This window comes from Mauremys reevesii, linkage group 3 (genome assembly GCF_016161935.1).
Source record: "Mauremys reevesii isolate NIE-2019 linkage group 3, ASM1616193v1, whole genome shotgun sequence".
NCBI lineage: Eukaryota > Metazoa > Chordata > Testudines > Geoemydidae > Mauremys > Mauremys reevesii.
In genome coordinates, this window is record NC_052625.1 from 161,600,177 (window position 1) to 161,615,541 (window position 15,365).

A 15,365-nucleotide genomic window follows, 5' to 3' on the forward strand; every position below is an offset into this window, starting at 1 on the left:
TATGTGAAAACTGTTGGATTTTTTGTTTCTTTCAGGTTTATAATTTGGACAAATTTTCAGAGATGGTAAAAGGTACATTCCTGATACCAGTGACCTGCCTGTGAAATGTAAAGCCCTTCCACAAATGTACAGAAGCACTACAGTTTACCACTGGAATGATTCTAAGAAGGGTTTTTTAAACAGAGATAAAACAACATTCACTCCACCCAGTTCTCATAAATGGTTGAATAATTGTAACAAACTTTTCAAACCCCCCAAGTCTTAAAAAAAAAAAAAAAAAAAGAAATAACAGAGCCAGACATCCTTCATGGAAAATTTCAGTCCTAACAGATAAGTTGGCAAATACGTGATTGAAAACAAAAAAAAATTATAATGGAAAGTGGGGGCAATCTTAACTACAAGTGATACTACTGGCACTGTCTATAATAAACCTGACTGAGAAATCACGTAACATTTTTTAACTCATGCACTCTTTGATTTCATGTTCTAACATGTTTAGTGGCCATCTTGTTTCTTCTCCTAAAGCAGGTAAAATCAAAAGATTAAATTGGAAAATTTCTCAAATGATTAAATAACTAATGTTATAGGAATCTTCTGTATAGAAAATGGAAAGTTCAGATTTGAGCTATCTAGATGGATATATAGTAAGCATCTAGTACCATGTAGAAAGGTAGAGTCAGACCAACACACGCTGTCTGATCATATTTTAGGCCTGAATATAGATATGATCTGTGGCAGCATTATAAATTATAGAAATATTAAACAGGTTAAAAACCTAATACATTCCACAAATACTAGACAGCTCAGGCTAAGGGCATTGCCATGCATCTGATGAAGCGGGTTTTAGCCCATGGAAGTTTATGCCCAAATAAATTTGTTAGTCTCTAAGGTGCCACAAGAATTCCTCATTGTTAAGGGCATTGCAGTTATTGCTGACTTTACAGAAACATTAATTCTCTCATTCCTTTACCTTAATAATGTCAAGACAGACACAATAAAATTGCTATTGAGTCCTGACAAAAATACCAAAAAAGAATCAAAAGTAGTGGAACTTTTGATAATAACACTATCTGGTCCCCAATACCACAAGAGAATCAAGAAAGTGGCAAAGAATCTGGAAAGATACCATATGTAAAAAGAATACAATCATTTTTTTCAGATCTAAGAACTGCAACATAAAATGGAAGAAGGGAACTTTTATTTGTCAAGTAAGCTTTTATGAAGGAGACAGTAGTACATGAAAACATCTTCCCAAGTAAATTCCAGCTCTCACACAAAGAATCATTTGCAAAACATTACAGGGACATTGACATGTGGTTTAAACCTAAATGGGACCTAAGAGGGGAAGTTTTGTAGTTAAAACACAAGCTTCCCTTCCCCTCCACTTCTATTTTAAGAGCTTCCAGAAAACTGCTGCTGCTGCATGGAACCTCTTCCTTCCCTCTCCCTCTCTGCAGCTGCCCCAGCAACTGAGTCAATGCTGGCCCTGAATGTTCAGCCACTACCTCCTCTATTCAAACCTAGTACAATGGGCTTAGTGTTGAACTCTTACTCTATAATGGAATGCAGTGGAACAGCAGCCCTGAGTGGGGTAATTTCTGCCTGATGCATGTCTGGTCTCAGTACAGGCACAGCTACTGCTGTGCTGGAAGGATCTAAACAGAGAATGAAAAGGTGGCCCACAACTAAATGCAGGGAAAGAAGTGCCAGAGAGCCTGGCAGGGATACCAGGGTATGTGATCAGCCTAAAAAAAGTTACTGAGGTGATAAGTGCATAATCTCTGTACTGATCATAGATATAATCTGAAACAAAAAAAATAAAAATTACACTGCAAATCTAAGGCAATGCATCACTTGAGAGAAGAGAGATGCTAAGCAACATGATTTCTCATGACACCACTGTTTCAATATGTAGCCTGGTTTTCCTCCTTTCCACACCACACACAAAATCCTTTAGGAAAATAGCAGGCACTGCTCATAACACAGCGTCAGGGCTTGCTTGTTAGTTCGGGGTTACATTTTGTACCTGTAACCATGCTAGTGGTTCGGATACGGCTTCACTATAGTGATGCCCCAAATAGCTGTCAGCCAAGTGAGGTAGAATGACTATCTGCAAATAAGTCATCATTTAGGGGATAGCAACATTGAGAACAGCAGTTAACCAACAGCTCCACCAACTGTAGTAAGAAAGCAGCAGAAATGCAAACTGAGCTGGCCATCACATTGCTCTCCAGGCTCGTTTTGATATCTGACATGCTTTGCAGCTTCGCAGCACTGGCAAGTTAGGAGGGGGGGTGTTTGTTTGTTTGCTTGTTTGTAACAAAAGGTGTTAGGAATGTACTAGCAAAAATGCATGAGTATGAATAAGACAAAACAACTCCTACCACACCAACATTTGCAAGAAATCATACATAAGTAAACAAAAAATATCATTAGGAACTAGTTAACGTTGAAAGTGTATATCAATGGAGTCTACCGAACAGCCAGCAACTGTGAATGGACAGGAGAATAAACCCACCTCAACAATGTGAAGGTTGGAAATGAAAAGTTAAGGGATGCAGCCAGTTTATATATTTTGTCTTTTTTTTAACTATCATCCCAGCCCCCTATATCCAGGTCCATGCCCCTCCTCGTCCCCTAGCCCCTTTCTATGCTCTCACTTCACACCCTTTCCCAGAGCCCCGCTTGCCACATTTCACTCTGGTTTCTCACCTTTCTCCTCCTCTACACGCCATATCGCCACTATAGCCACCAGCTGGAGAAAAACAGCAGTTGATATTTAGTAACATTTATCCCTTTTCAGCAACTGGCCCAAACCTGTGAGACTGGCTTCCAGAAGAGAAGATCTTTCAGTTAGAGCTGGGCAAAAAATTTAGACAAAACCTTTTATTTTTATTTTTATTTTTTTTGGAGCCATAAAATAGAGATTTGGGTTGATCAAATCATTTTGCATATTCATGTTATGAACCATTTTCCCCTCAAGAAAAATTCTGAAAAAGTCAAACCATTTTGTTTTGACATTATCAAAACTCAACATTTCAACTTGTCAATTTGAAATAACTTTTTGTTTCATAATTTACTTCAGTTTTACTTTTTTAAATAAACAATTCCACCAGGAGTTTCTAAAAACAGCTCAATTATGAAATATTTTGTTTCTGATTGAGTAAAATATTTCATTTCACCCAAAATGATTTTTTGTCCATTTTTTTCAGTATGGCCCATAAATTGGGAAATCAGGTATTCTCACAGCTTTCCATTCAACCTCAGTAACTCACCTTCCCACAGAATCCCATCAAAACAACATACCACCACCACTCAGCAAAATTATGTTGCCAAATGATGAAAGAGTGAGAGTAATTCATTTAACACAGTGTGAATCCAGGTATCACAGTGATGAGAGAGAGAGAGAGAGAGAGAGAGTGCCTGTCTGCACATATTTTCATGAAAGTAAATGCAACCACTCTGTGTGGATAGATGCTATATTTAAACTATATGTGGGTAATACTTGCTTAGACCTTTGCTTTGTTTGATGTTATAATTTAAAGGTTTATTCTTCCTTCAATGTGTGCAAGTTATTCCCATTGTTTTTCACTCTGGATGTACCTTGTACACTGGGCTGATTGCAGCTTTTTCTGTCACCAAGAGGGCAATTCTAACATACTAGTTACAACTAACAAAGGAATGGCAACGCTTCTAAAATATAGTGCTAGGTGTGTTGGAATATACCTGCTTATTATGGTGTTAATAATAGAACTGTACATGTGAAGCTGTCATGGAAGAACAGGATACTACAGGATCTAATTCATGATCAATACTCAACTACTTTTCATCACCCAGTTTACCTGCTAAAACAGTAGCTCATCAGTGAGATAACCTGGCACATGTATAGTGTGGAAGTAAATGAAATTCTTAAAGTAAATGAAGGGTCATATTATACCCCTTTAAAAAGCAAAGGGATTAAGCTAAAAGGTCAGTGGATCTGTGCTTGAAGGCCGTCAAAAGTCTCTCAGATTATCCCCTTCCACCCATGTAGATTTCACTGTCAAGAGCTGGCTGACAGACTGGTCTGGAACTCCATGCTTCAGAAACACACGGTCAGTGTGTAGCTAATACAGGACCCTATCCTTTGAGTTAAGATTTTGCAAATACAAGATTCTTTGGTGTCTGGCCTTAAAAGCACACAGCAGGCTCCTTAGTAATTCTGTTACCTGAAAGCCTGCTTATCTTCCTAACAGGAAATATCATTATCTGAAACATACTTATGATTGTGCTAAGAGAGCAGAGTCTGCATGTATAAATTGAAAGTATTTCACAATGGATCATCTCCATTTAGTAAAAAGGCCTCATCTCATATATAGAAGTAAGTCTAAGTAGCATAATATTGGAGTCATCGCAATGTTTTGTATCTACATCTGTAAAAGGATTGCATGATCTTTTGTCACGACAGCAGTGTAATAATTAGACTATTTCCAAACACTGAGTTCTATAGCCTCACAAAACTCTGTATATAACTGTTATGCACTGCAGGTTTACGCAATATAGAGGTTGCAGGATTTTAATTTCAGTAGGCTTCAAATGCTCATGGGGCAGCTCTTCAGTTGGTGTCAATTGTCATAGCTTCATTGACTTCAAGCTGAGAATCTGTCTCATGAATTGGTTGTGTTAGGTTACTTAGGCTCTGTCACAAAAGAAGTAGGCTAAGACATCACACAACCCTGGTATGCACATTCAAAAAAAATCTTGTGTGTGACATGGTGTCTGATATGCAACCTCATTTTGAATAAACAACTTTCATTATTACAGAGACAAAGTGGGTGAGGTAATATCTTCAGCTTTGTGTAAGCTTGAAAGCTTCTCCCTCTCACCAACAGAAGTTGGCCCAATAAAATGTTACCTCATCCACCTTGTCTTGCTAATATCCCGGGACCAACACGGTAGACAACTTTCATTATTGTGTATTCAATCATACACAGTGCTGCAAAATAAAACCAGCAGTAAATATTATTCTACATTAATTGTCATCTATTCATGCTTAGAAATGCTTCTGTTTCTTTGGAAATTTCAAAATGCTGATCCAGAGGAAAATGAGGACAATTTGCTTTTACATAAAAAACAATACTGGAGCAAAGTTATATCTGCTAAAGAAGACATATTTTTGTTTTCACGCAATTCATTCATTGCTTTACAAAGACATAATCGTCCAGATAGTGTCACAAATCCACCCAGATGTGCCTGGGTGCTGTTTTTCATATGGATCTCTGATTTAGCTGACAGATATGTAAAAAAGCCACATGTAGCAACACAATTCCACAGTGACCACACATGTGCAGATGCTAGGGAACACATTATTACAGCTAAGAACAGTGTAAGTTAAAGCTCAAAAGGTTTCCCCCTGCCTTGCCGCTCTCCGAGGTTATTCCATGACTCAGAGTTGTATTTTTAGGATTCCACCTCTTTACTGGGCTTTCATAAACACCAACTTCAAAACACAAATTTCAAGCACAGCACGGTTAAAGGCTCGCAAGGATCGTCCCCTGCTGCAAAACATTACGCCTGCTATAGACGATGCTGAGCAATAGGCAGCTACGTGTCCACTTGGGCAACAAAGTCAGTTCACCTCAGTTCCTCAGCAATGGACTGCCACAAGGCTCAGTACTCACACAAACGCTTTTCAATGTTTACACGAGTGGCATGTCTCCAATGAAGTTGTGCAAATTTGCATATGCGGATGATCTTGCCCTGGCAATCCAAGCAGCCACCTTCAGTGACATCAAGTTCACTTTGAACAGGAACCTAAACACCATGGAGGAATCTTTCCAGAAATGGAGGCTCAAACCAAATCCAAATTATAATGTTATAGAAGAATTCTGAAAAAATCATGGCACCCACATAACCAATGAAAAAGTATTGGAGATGATTGGAACTCAGCAAACACTAGTCAGAGATCTTACACAAAGAGAGTTGATTTGCAGGGCACATTTTAACAGGTTCAGTGGACAATGCTGTTTATAGGCACTGGAAAGGAAAATAGATGGCATCAGAAAAAGATCTTGGATGGACAATTTGGTATGCTGGTGATATTCATCCACAAAGACATTAGCAGAGGATCATATAGAGTGGGATACCATGGTGGGAAATCTCCAATAATGAAGATGCCACATAAGATGATGTCTGGATCCCCAAGTATTCTTGCGTTTGTCTGGCTAGTTGTGCAATTTTCTGCAACTATTCCACCTGCTCCTGCAAAAATGCAAGTTTACTGATATAGACAGAGAAAGACCAGGAGCATGATGTGACAAACACTTACTACAGGGCATGGTGTTTACTACTGTAAATAATCCCATCAAAGCCATGGCACTAAGCACATGCCCAGCAGTAAGCGTTTACAGGGTTGGGCCCCAGGTCATTCTCTGTCTTCATCAGTAAAGTTGTATGTCATGAATAGCTGTCTCATATCATAGGCAGAGCTACTTTCACCCTAGTTTCTCGTTCATCTGTCAAAACACATAGACTTCACATTCTCTGTTGTGTTTAAGGGTAAAGTCCAGAAGGTAGGCAGGGCATCAAATCTTAACCTAGCACATTTTTGTTGTCTCTCACTACAGATCTGAAAAATGTCATGAAATGTATTATCTGTGCAAAGACAAGATTTGCAGTATTAAGAGCCACTCAGACATAAGCCACTTACTACCCAACCTACCACTATTAATGTCTTGAGAAAAGCATTTCTTATGACAACTGGCAGCAGGATTCCTCTTTGACCTTAGGTACTGCATAAGGTCAGTTGCCGGCTCTCTACTGAGGTAAATTTCACTCTATGTGTCAGTTTCTATGGACATGTTGTTCTGAGGCACAGGAAGCAGCAAGGTCTGGAGGAACAAGTACAGGCTTGGGAGTCAGAGAGTCCTGTACTGATTCATTGTGTGGTCTTAGGTAAATACCTTCATTTCTCTGCCTTAATTTCCCCATCTGTGAAGTAAGAACAATAATATTCACTGACTTCACAGGGATGCTGTGAGAATGAATGAAGGGTTGTGGTGATGCAAGTTGCTAATAGCGCCTTATGCCAGGGGTCCTCAGCCAGTTAGTGCAGACAACAAAAACCATTAATACTCCTACAACAGCAGTTCTCAAACTGTGGGTCGGGACCCCAATGTGGGTCGGGACCCAATTATAATGGGGTCACCAGGGCTGGCTCAGACTTGTTGGCGCCTGGGGCCGGGGCCAAAGCCAAAGGCTGAGTCCCACTACCTGGGACGAAAGCGAAAGCCCAAGGGCCTCAGCCCTGGGTGGCAGGGCTCAGGTTACAGGCTGCCTGCCTGGGGCTGAAGCCCTTGGGCTTCAGCTTTGCCCCCAGCCTGCCCAGAATGGTGGGGCTCGGGCTTTGGCCCTGCCACCCAGGGTAGCTGGGCTCAGGCTTCAGTCCCCCCTCCTGGGGTCATGTAATATATTTTGTTGTCAGAAGGAGGTCACGGTGCAATGAAGTTTGAGAACCTCTGTCCTAGAACAGACCCAGTGGGGAACAGCAACAAAATTGAGTTTAGAAAAGTACCAAATTAGAAGGTATAAAGCTGTGACTTCAATGATATTGCTTTAAAATGAGGCATCAATTTCTTTTGGCCCCACTGAAACTGTTCTGGAGGAACTCAATGCATTACATCTCTTGAACGTTCTTTAAAAGTTTTGGTGAAATCCATGATGTTAATAATTTACCTGAGGCAGTGCTTAATTTGTGCCAGGGTTTGCCACGGCTGAGCCCAGGCACCTCTAGGCTTGGCAGTTCATGGCCCTTGCACCTTGGGGCTTGCTGCATCAGTTATGAATGTAAAAAATTTTCTTTCGCCTCAGCACCTTTTTCATTACAAATTAAGGACTGACCTGAGGCCAGATTTCTCAAAGGCATTCACAGTGATTTTGATTCTGAATGGATACTCAAAGAAATCAGAAGAGAGACTTATTTGTGCAGGACATTTGAATCAACATTATCAAATCTATAAACAATATAATTTTTCTGTTTGTCATGTTTCTCTTACACCTTACATTTACTATCACCAATCAGCCTTCATTTTTATAGAGAAGTACAAAATGTGATAGGTATTATCAAGAAGAAAAAAAACAAGAACAATTGAGGCACTCTATCAAAGCCTGTCATATTTTAGCTGAGTTTCAGCAGAAATAACAACAACAAAATGTGCCAACACCAGCAACTGAAGCAAAATGTATTTACAAGATAAAGCTTAGCGTTCTCCATGCTAAAGCACCCACTTGAACAGATGAAGAGTATACGTGATTATTGCTCAGAGCATGTGGCTGATGAGAAGGTATTACTAGAGTCTCAACATTGGGCAGTAATTGAAAATGTCTGTCTCATTCTCAGTCCCTTTGAGACAGGCCAGCTGTGAAGTGTCTTCTGACTCTGCCATTCTGGGCCAAGTCATTCTCCTCATTAGCTTCCTTGAATACCACCTGTCCATGTTTAGGAATTATTCTGAAGTAAACAAAAAAACAGTACCACACCGCTCTCTTGTTAAAGGTATAGATGCAAACTTTACTGAGTATGAGAAATTTAGCTGCAGGCTTTGCAGCCTGAGCTTTATCCTGTATAATGGCCATTCTCCTGTCTTTAATTCTTGCTTCCTGATTTTGTAAAACTAGAAATTATTAGATCACATTTTTCCTGTTGATTATTGAATGTATTGATGCTGTAATGCATTGTTGTAAAGTAAATACTATATACTATTCCATGACACAGTTAATACAGTGACATTGTTTCATCATGGGGGGGGAATTTTCAGACTGTTAATGGGAGTTGCTCATTTAATTTGCCAACCTGAAAACCTACCCTGTGATATTTCGTCTTTCTTACCCTCTTCTGTACATTCAAGTAGATGATTTAGGAAGTAAGGGGCAGATTCTCAGCTGATGTAAATTGTCATAGCTCCATTAGCTTTTGTAGAGCTGTGACAATTCACACCAGTGGAAGATCCGCCCTGACTCTGCAATCTGTTTCTGAATCTTCCATTGCCTTCATTGTAAGCTCCCAACATGATTTGACTACAGACTTGTAATCTAAAGCAATTACAGATTTCCCCACAGACACATAAATTCTATCCAGCAATTCCAGTACTGTGGTATTTTCAGTTTGTTGTATGGGGATGGATCTGAAGATCTATAATCAATGTCCCAATTATCCAGGCTGAGTTTTGAAGTCTTCTAGAGGTGTCCCTTCCCCCATCTCCCACTGATTTTCTTGGTTTCTCCTGTGAATTTTTGGGATGGGTCAGTTCTGACAATCTCATGGATGTCCGGGTAGAGAGATTTCTGATTCTTGTGATAACGGAAATAGTTGTACGGGAAGGTGCTCTCCACTTTATACATTCCCCATATGCCTCTTGCACAGAGCAGACCTTTGCATCTCTGCCGGAAGCTGATTTTACAATAAAGCTGCTTTCCTGTACTAAGGAATCAGACAAAGCGTTCCGAGTCTGACAGCCATCAGACTGGGCATCGCTGACTTGGAGCTGCACATCTGCAAGTATAGTGTTAGAAGCTAGTTACCATGTGCACAGGATCCTAGCATAGAATAACATAAAATCCTAATAAATAATTCCATACATTATATACAATAAAATTTATTATCATACTGCAGAACACATAGGCATATTGTGGAGGAGGGATAGCTCAGTGGTTTGAGCATTGGCCTGATAAACCCAGAGTTGTAACTTCAATCCTTGAGGGGGCCACTTAGAGATCTGGGGCAAAATCAGTACTTGGTCCTGCTAGTGAAGGCAGAGGGCTGGACTCAATAACCTTTCAGGGTCCCTTCCAGTTCTATGAGATAGATATATCTCATTCATTCTAATCCCTGTACTGGTTAAATACCCCTTTCACTATAATTTTGCCTATAGTGGGATGTTATAAACCCAGTTAGATGGTACCAGGAGTAAGAAGCAGCGGGGGGTGAGTGAAGGAAATATGTTTTAAATCAGAGGATATTTTATTTCATTAATTGGTCACAGTATTTACTACATCATCTCAGTAATTTATAAGAAATGTAGGTAATGCACTTGGGATCCCACATGCAGTGCTTCAGTTCCAGAAGCATTCAGCTCATCTACACAGTTCTGTAGCCCAGCAGTCCCCCTTACACAATTCATATAGTCCTCAGCCTCACTCTCTGTTCCCTGCCCTGAGTACTAGGAATGAACCAAAGGGTAACGAGGACATCACCCAGGGGAGGGTCCAGAGAGACTTTGGGGTACACCAAGCAAGAGAATAAGAATGAATCTTCAGAGGTCTTAGGTCCCAGCCATTGTGAGCCCAGCAGTCTCAGAGCAGCAAGGAAAGTTCTCTGTCTGCCTTTGGGGTTTGTGGGCAGCAAGGGCAGCACATAAGGCCCATCTCAAAGGTTAAACAATTTATTGTTCATGTCCATGAAAGCACATGGACCTTGGGAACAATTCCTTTTCTACAGCCCTGATGCGCATTGAAATATAAAATACATGACTTCCGGTTTTAAAGCCTTGCCTGTCTCAGAAAAATGTGCAGAAGAAATATTTGACACATTCAAAAATAAACAGCTGGCGGGATGAAGAGGAGGGTTGTGCAGGGATTACTCATTACAGGAGCAGCAATTTAAAACCTAAATAATTAAAGAAAAATCAGTCATTGAGCAATTAGCTCAAAGCCAAGGGGCAATGAGAGGGGAGGGGGGAGTTGGGGCTTTATTAAAAATATGCCAACAGCAGCTGGCTATTATTAGAAAGTTAGTTTCTAATACACCAGTTACGATTGGCTAGATTTTGGACTGGGGCCATAGCCAGGAACAGCATATATCTGTGCAGCTCCAGGAACACCCCAGGGTGTAGGATTCCCAGAAAGGGAATTCACCACTTGAGTATAATAGCTGTAAAGGACTACATACCCCTTCCCAGGCTGGCCAGCATGTAGTGAGGAAAGAGCCATGATTGTATTCACTCCTCACCACATGCCCACATGCTCTGCAGGAAGAAGTAAGTCCCACTTACCCCTGCACAGCCAGCTAAAGTTTTCCAAGTGGACCATGTAGAGTTGCAAGGTTTTCTTACTCACCTTTATTCCTTTGCAATGGGCAGGGAGTCCAAGTCCCAGCTGAGCACTATAAGAATACCTGATTTTTATTGTATTCCTATACTGTCTCATATTCAAGGAGCATTAGGGATAAAAACCCTTTGAATTGTGTTGATTTTTATGCATCCCCTTACACCAATCTTTTGGGTATTTCTGGAAAATCCACATTTGTCAAGGTGTCTAACTGAGCTGCTGGATTAGCATGTCTGAAAGAGAAGCAGATGAAATCCAGCTGGCAGTTTAAAATCCAAAATTAAAATGCTAAGATATTTGTCATCCTCATGAAAATCCAAAAGTTCATGTAAGCATATATATCTGACGACATCTTAACAACATCATAAGTTCTCCATCTTAATGGTTACAAAGGGAACAGCATGAAAGTCTCTGTAGATACAAGAGATCCATAACTGTGACTTTTTTTTTTTGCTTCGCATTAGAGATGTACAGAGATAACTATACAAACCAAGCATTCAGCTGAATGAGCTGAGATTTCCAGAGGAAAGAAAAAAAAGAAAGAGTTGTTTTTATTTAAAAAAAATCCTTTTAGTTTCTCTTCATGCTAGACCTATTTCTTTACCTCCTCATTAACCAGCCTCCACAGCCTCCAGATCAGGGGTGGATTTCAGGAAGCAAAGCCAGTGGGAGCGTATGAACAAGGAGACCTAAGTACTCCCCTGCAGAGTAGAAGGACAAAGTAGTGGAGAGGTAGAAATTAAAAGGAGTAAAGTAGAGGCTGGAAAGGAAGCTGTGAGTTGAGAAGACAGAGCACATCTGGACAGGGGATATTTAGCAGCCTTTGAGCCATCCACAAAATCCAACTGCTAGTTTGCTAGACTTTTATGCACAGTTATGTGCATAAATATCATATGTTAGCTGTGGGGTATTTGGGCATTAGGCCTTCTAGGAATGAATACAAAATAATAAATTTACTAGACCTCCGTTCTTTTGATTTTTTCCTTATATCTTCTATCCCCTTGGTACACATGTTTGAATCAATGAACATGAATCAATTTACCAGCACGTAGTTAATAATTGTGGGAATTCCAGATGTGAATTATAAAACAACATGTTGCTACATATTTTACAGCAATAGGTTAATAGAATTAATGTTTATAAAAACTATCTGTAAAACTTTCTTCCTGTAGAGAAAAACAGGTATCTTTCTACCACCTGCAATACTCCCATCAGCTGATAGAAATGCAAAGTTAAACAACAGAACCTCCTTTAATTTCACAGTCTGTGATTCCTTCATAAAACTTCTAAAGATCAATTATGTCCTATCAATGTTAAATCTAAGCTGAACTAAGTGATTTATGCATAAATAGCTTCATACACTGAACCACTGCAGCGCAAGTAACTTATCTATATTAAATATGAACTCAAAGGATTGTTATTTTGGCATTATTTTAAAATCAGCCATTATGTTTTTCGTTTGGATACTTTACATATTCTGTTCTAGAGGTATTCCATTATATGTTGCAGAAGTATAGCTTTGTGTGGTTTTCAGAGGACTGCATAGCTGAAATAAGCACAGAGCTACGGTTTCTAGATAGGTCTGTGTGACAAAGTGTATGAAGTGAAATAAGCAGAACACATTTTCAAAGCTACCTTCAATAGCTAAGGTTTATCTCACAGTGTCAGTTGGGTTTGATGAGAAGGAAAGGTACATTTATTTCCATTTACAATGGAAAATAGATAAGGCACTTGCACTACACCGATACTGTAAGCATATAATCGAGTGTATCCAGCAATATTTGCACAATAAAGCTCTCAAAATACCCATCCCATCCATTCTTTTCATGGAAGACCCAGTAGAATGGCTAGATGGAAAAACAATGAGAGAAGAAATTTTAGGGACATTGCTTTTCCAAAATGCTGCTTAGAAGCTTTGACATGTAAAGCCCAATATTCAAATCTGGCCAGCTTATTAGTATGCCAAATGTACAATTCGCGTGCACAGAATTACAGGTTTATGAAACTACAAATTGTGGACTACAAACTCCCGCATGTTGGGAGAACTTCCTGGTTCCTGCCAGAAATTACCCTCTGCCCTCCTAGCAGGAAGGAAGTTTCAGCACTGAAGCTAGGAGCATAAGGCAACCAGAGGAGGCTGCTGGACTGTAGTCCTGTTTGATGTTTCCTTACAGAATAAAAATTTGTTCCTGGTGGTTTGGCTGAGTGGGTCTGGTCTGAAGTGAATAAAAACTGGCACACAACACAGAGCATATTGAGAAATCTCAGGCCCAAGCCCCCAAAATTAGGTAATTCTGCCTTGTGGCTTTTTACACATCTTCAATGACCCCCATACTGAGAGGGTGAACAGGAGTGAGGTTACATAGTAAGGAGATCATGCTGGGATTTTTTTTTTCAGTGAATTAGTACAAATGCAGATTCATAGATAAACTCTTAACAGGTGAACGAGAACTATGCTTATAGAGGCTATTTAATTAGGTAGTAGAATGAGGACATATTTAGGTTCTGCTGTAAACCAGACTCAAATGAGCACACAATTAAAAAAGCTGACATAGAGAAATCGTATTAAAGCGAAGACAGATCAAGGAAATATCTAGTCAGCCAACATCTGGCATTGTACAGCATCTACATTCCTAAATCCTTGTCATACTCTTAGCCCTACTGTCATCCAGCAGAATAAATGAATTGAAGTGTATCTCTAAAATACTCCTGTCGAGACAATCAGATTACTGGAAGTGTACTACTGGAGCACACAGCAGCAATAATAAGCTTACTGTGCATCTACACCTATTATCTGCAATTACAAGGAGAAGCAGTAGCAACATGGTTTCATCCTATAAAGCCACTGTGGAAAAAGAGAGTGGATTATGCTACCAGCCTTTGGATGAGTGTTTGTGTAAGAGAGCGAGAAACTAGTGAATATGTTCACTGGCACCTAAATTATTATTATTTGTATTACAGTAGCAAGGCTGAAGCCCTGCTTGGGTAGTTTACTATACAGGCACATAGAAAGCCCTGAAAAGGTTGCAATCTAAGGCCCCAATCCTACATACAAGCACCTGCTTGACTTTAAGCATAAGGATAGTCTTACTGAAGCAAAGAGGATTACTCACATGCTTGAAGTGACTCGTACACATGAGTGTTTGCAAGATAAGTGTGTAATTTAAGACAAGATGTGAGTGTAACAGGAGGGAAGGGTGGACAAGGGTACTGAGAGACTCTAAAGAGCATATGTTTAGCATAGGCTATACATGTTTAAATGCGTTAAAAGTTCTTTTAAACTCAACAGGTCTCTGGACAGGTGCAGAGTAAGCTATTGGGGCAGGGACCATCTCTTTGTTATGTTTGTACAGTACCTAGCACAATGGTGCAATGCATAGGAGTACATGCAACATATAATATGTACAACTAAAATAAATGAGCAATTATATTCATTCTATTCTTATACCTGGAGGCTGTTCTACATTATGCCAGGGGAGGGGATCATCATGCAGTTGCCTCAGGGCATAAGGCCACCTTTGCACCACTCCTCTCTGAGCTGTGTTGTATGCAAACGGCCAGATCTCAGGATCTGGCCATTTGGGTTTACTGAAAGAAGTTGTGATATTTTACTATGCTTAGAATGTAATACCATGGTAAGTTATTTAAACACCCTACGAAGGGAGTGGTCAAATTTTTTCTGTGCAAAACCCTTTTCAGCGGACAATTATGACTCCAAGTTACTGAAATTTCTGTGGAAAGTGTCTGCTTTCCTTGAAAAATTTCAAAGACACTGAAACCCCCCAAATTCCCATGGAAAATTAAGAAAATGGAAAAAAATCATTTTCATCAAAAATTTTCCCATGGGATCAAAAACACCATTTCCCAACCTGCTTTAGCCATAAGAGTAATCTTTCCTTTTTAATATCAACTCCACTATAATGGAAATTCATTATTAGTCACATGACATAGCAAAGCTACTATAGTTCATTCCAGCTCAGCTACATGCATTACTGAAAGAAGCAGATGTTTTGTTCCTGGTTAATTTGTGATTAAATCACACTGTGTGTATTTCAGTTTTTAATCAGTGAGAGTATGAACAATGTATTCTTTGCAAAACCCACAAAGTAAGAACAAGCTGCATATCCACCTACAGTGTTTTTCAGAGACTTTCTCAGCTATGTAATTAAATTCTTTGTGCACACAATTCTTATATATTTTCATGTTTTATTGATCATTCCAAACCTAATTTTGTGAGTGGATATTACCAATTGATAATTACCTATTGATATGATAGTTTCTAG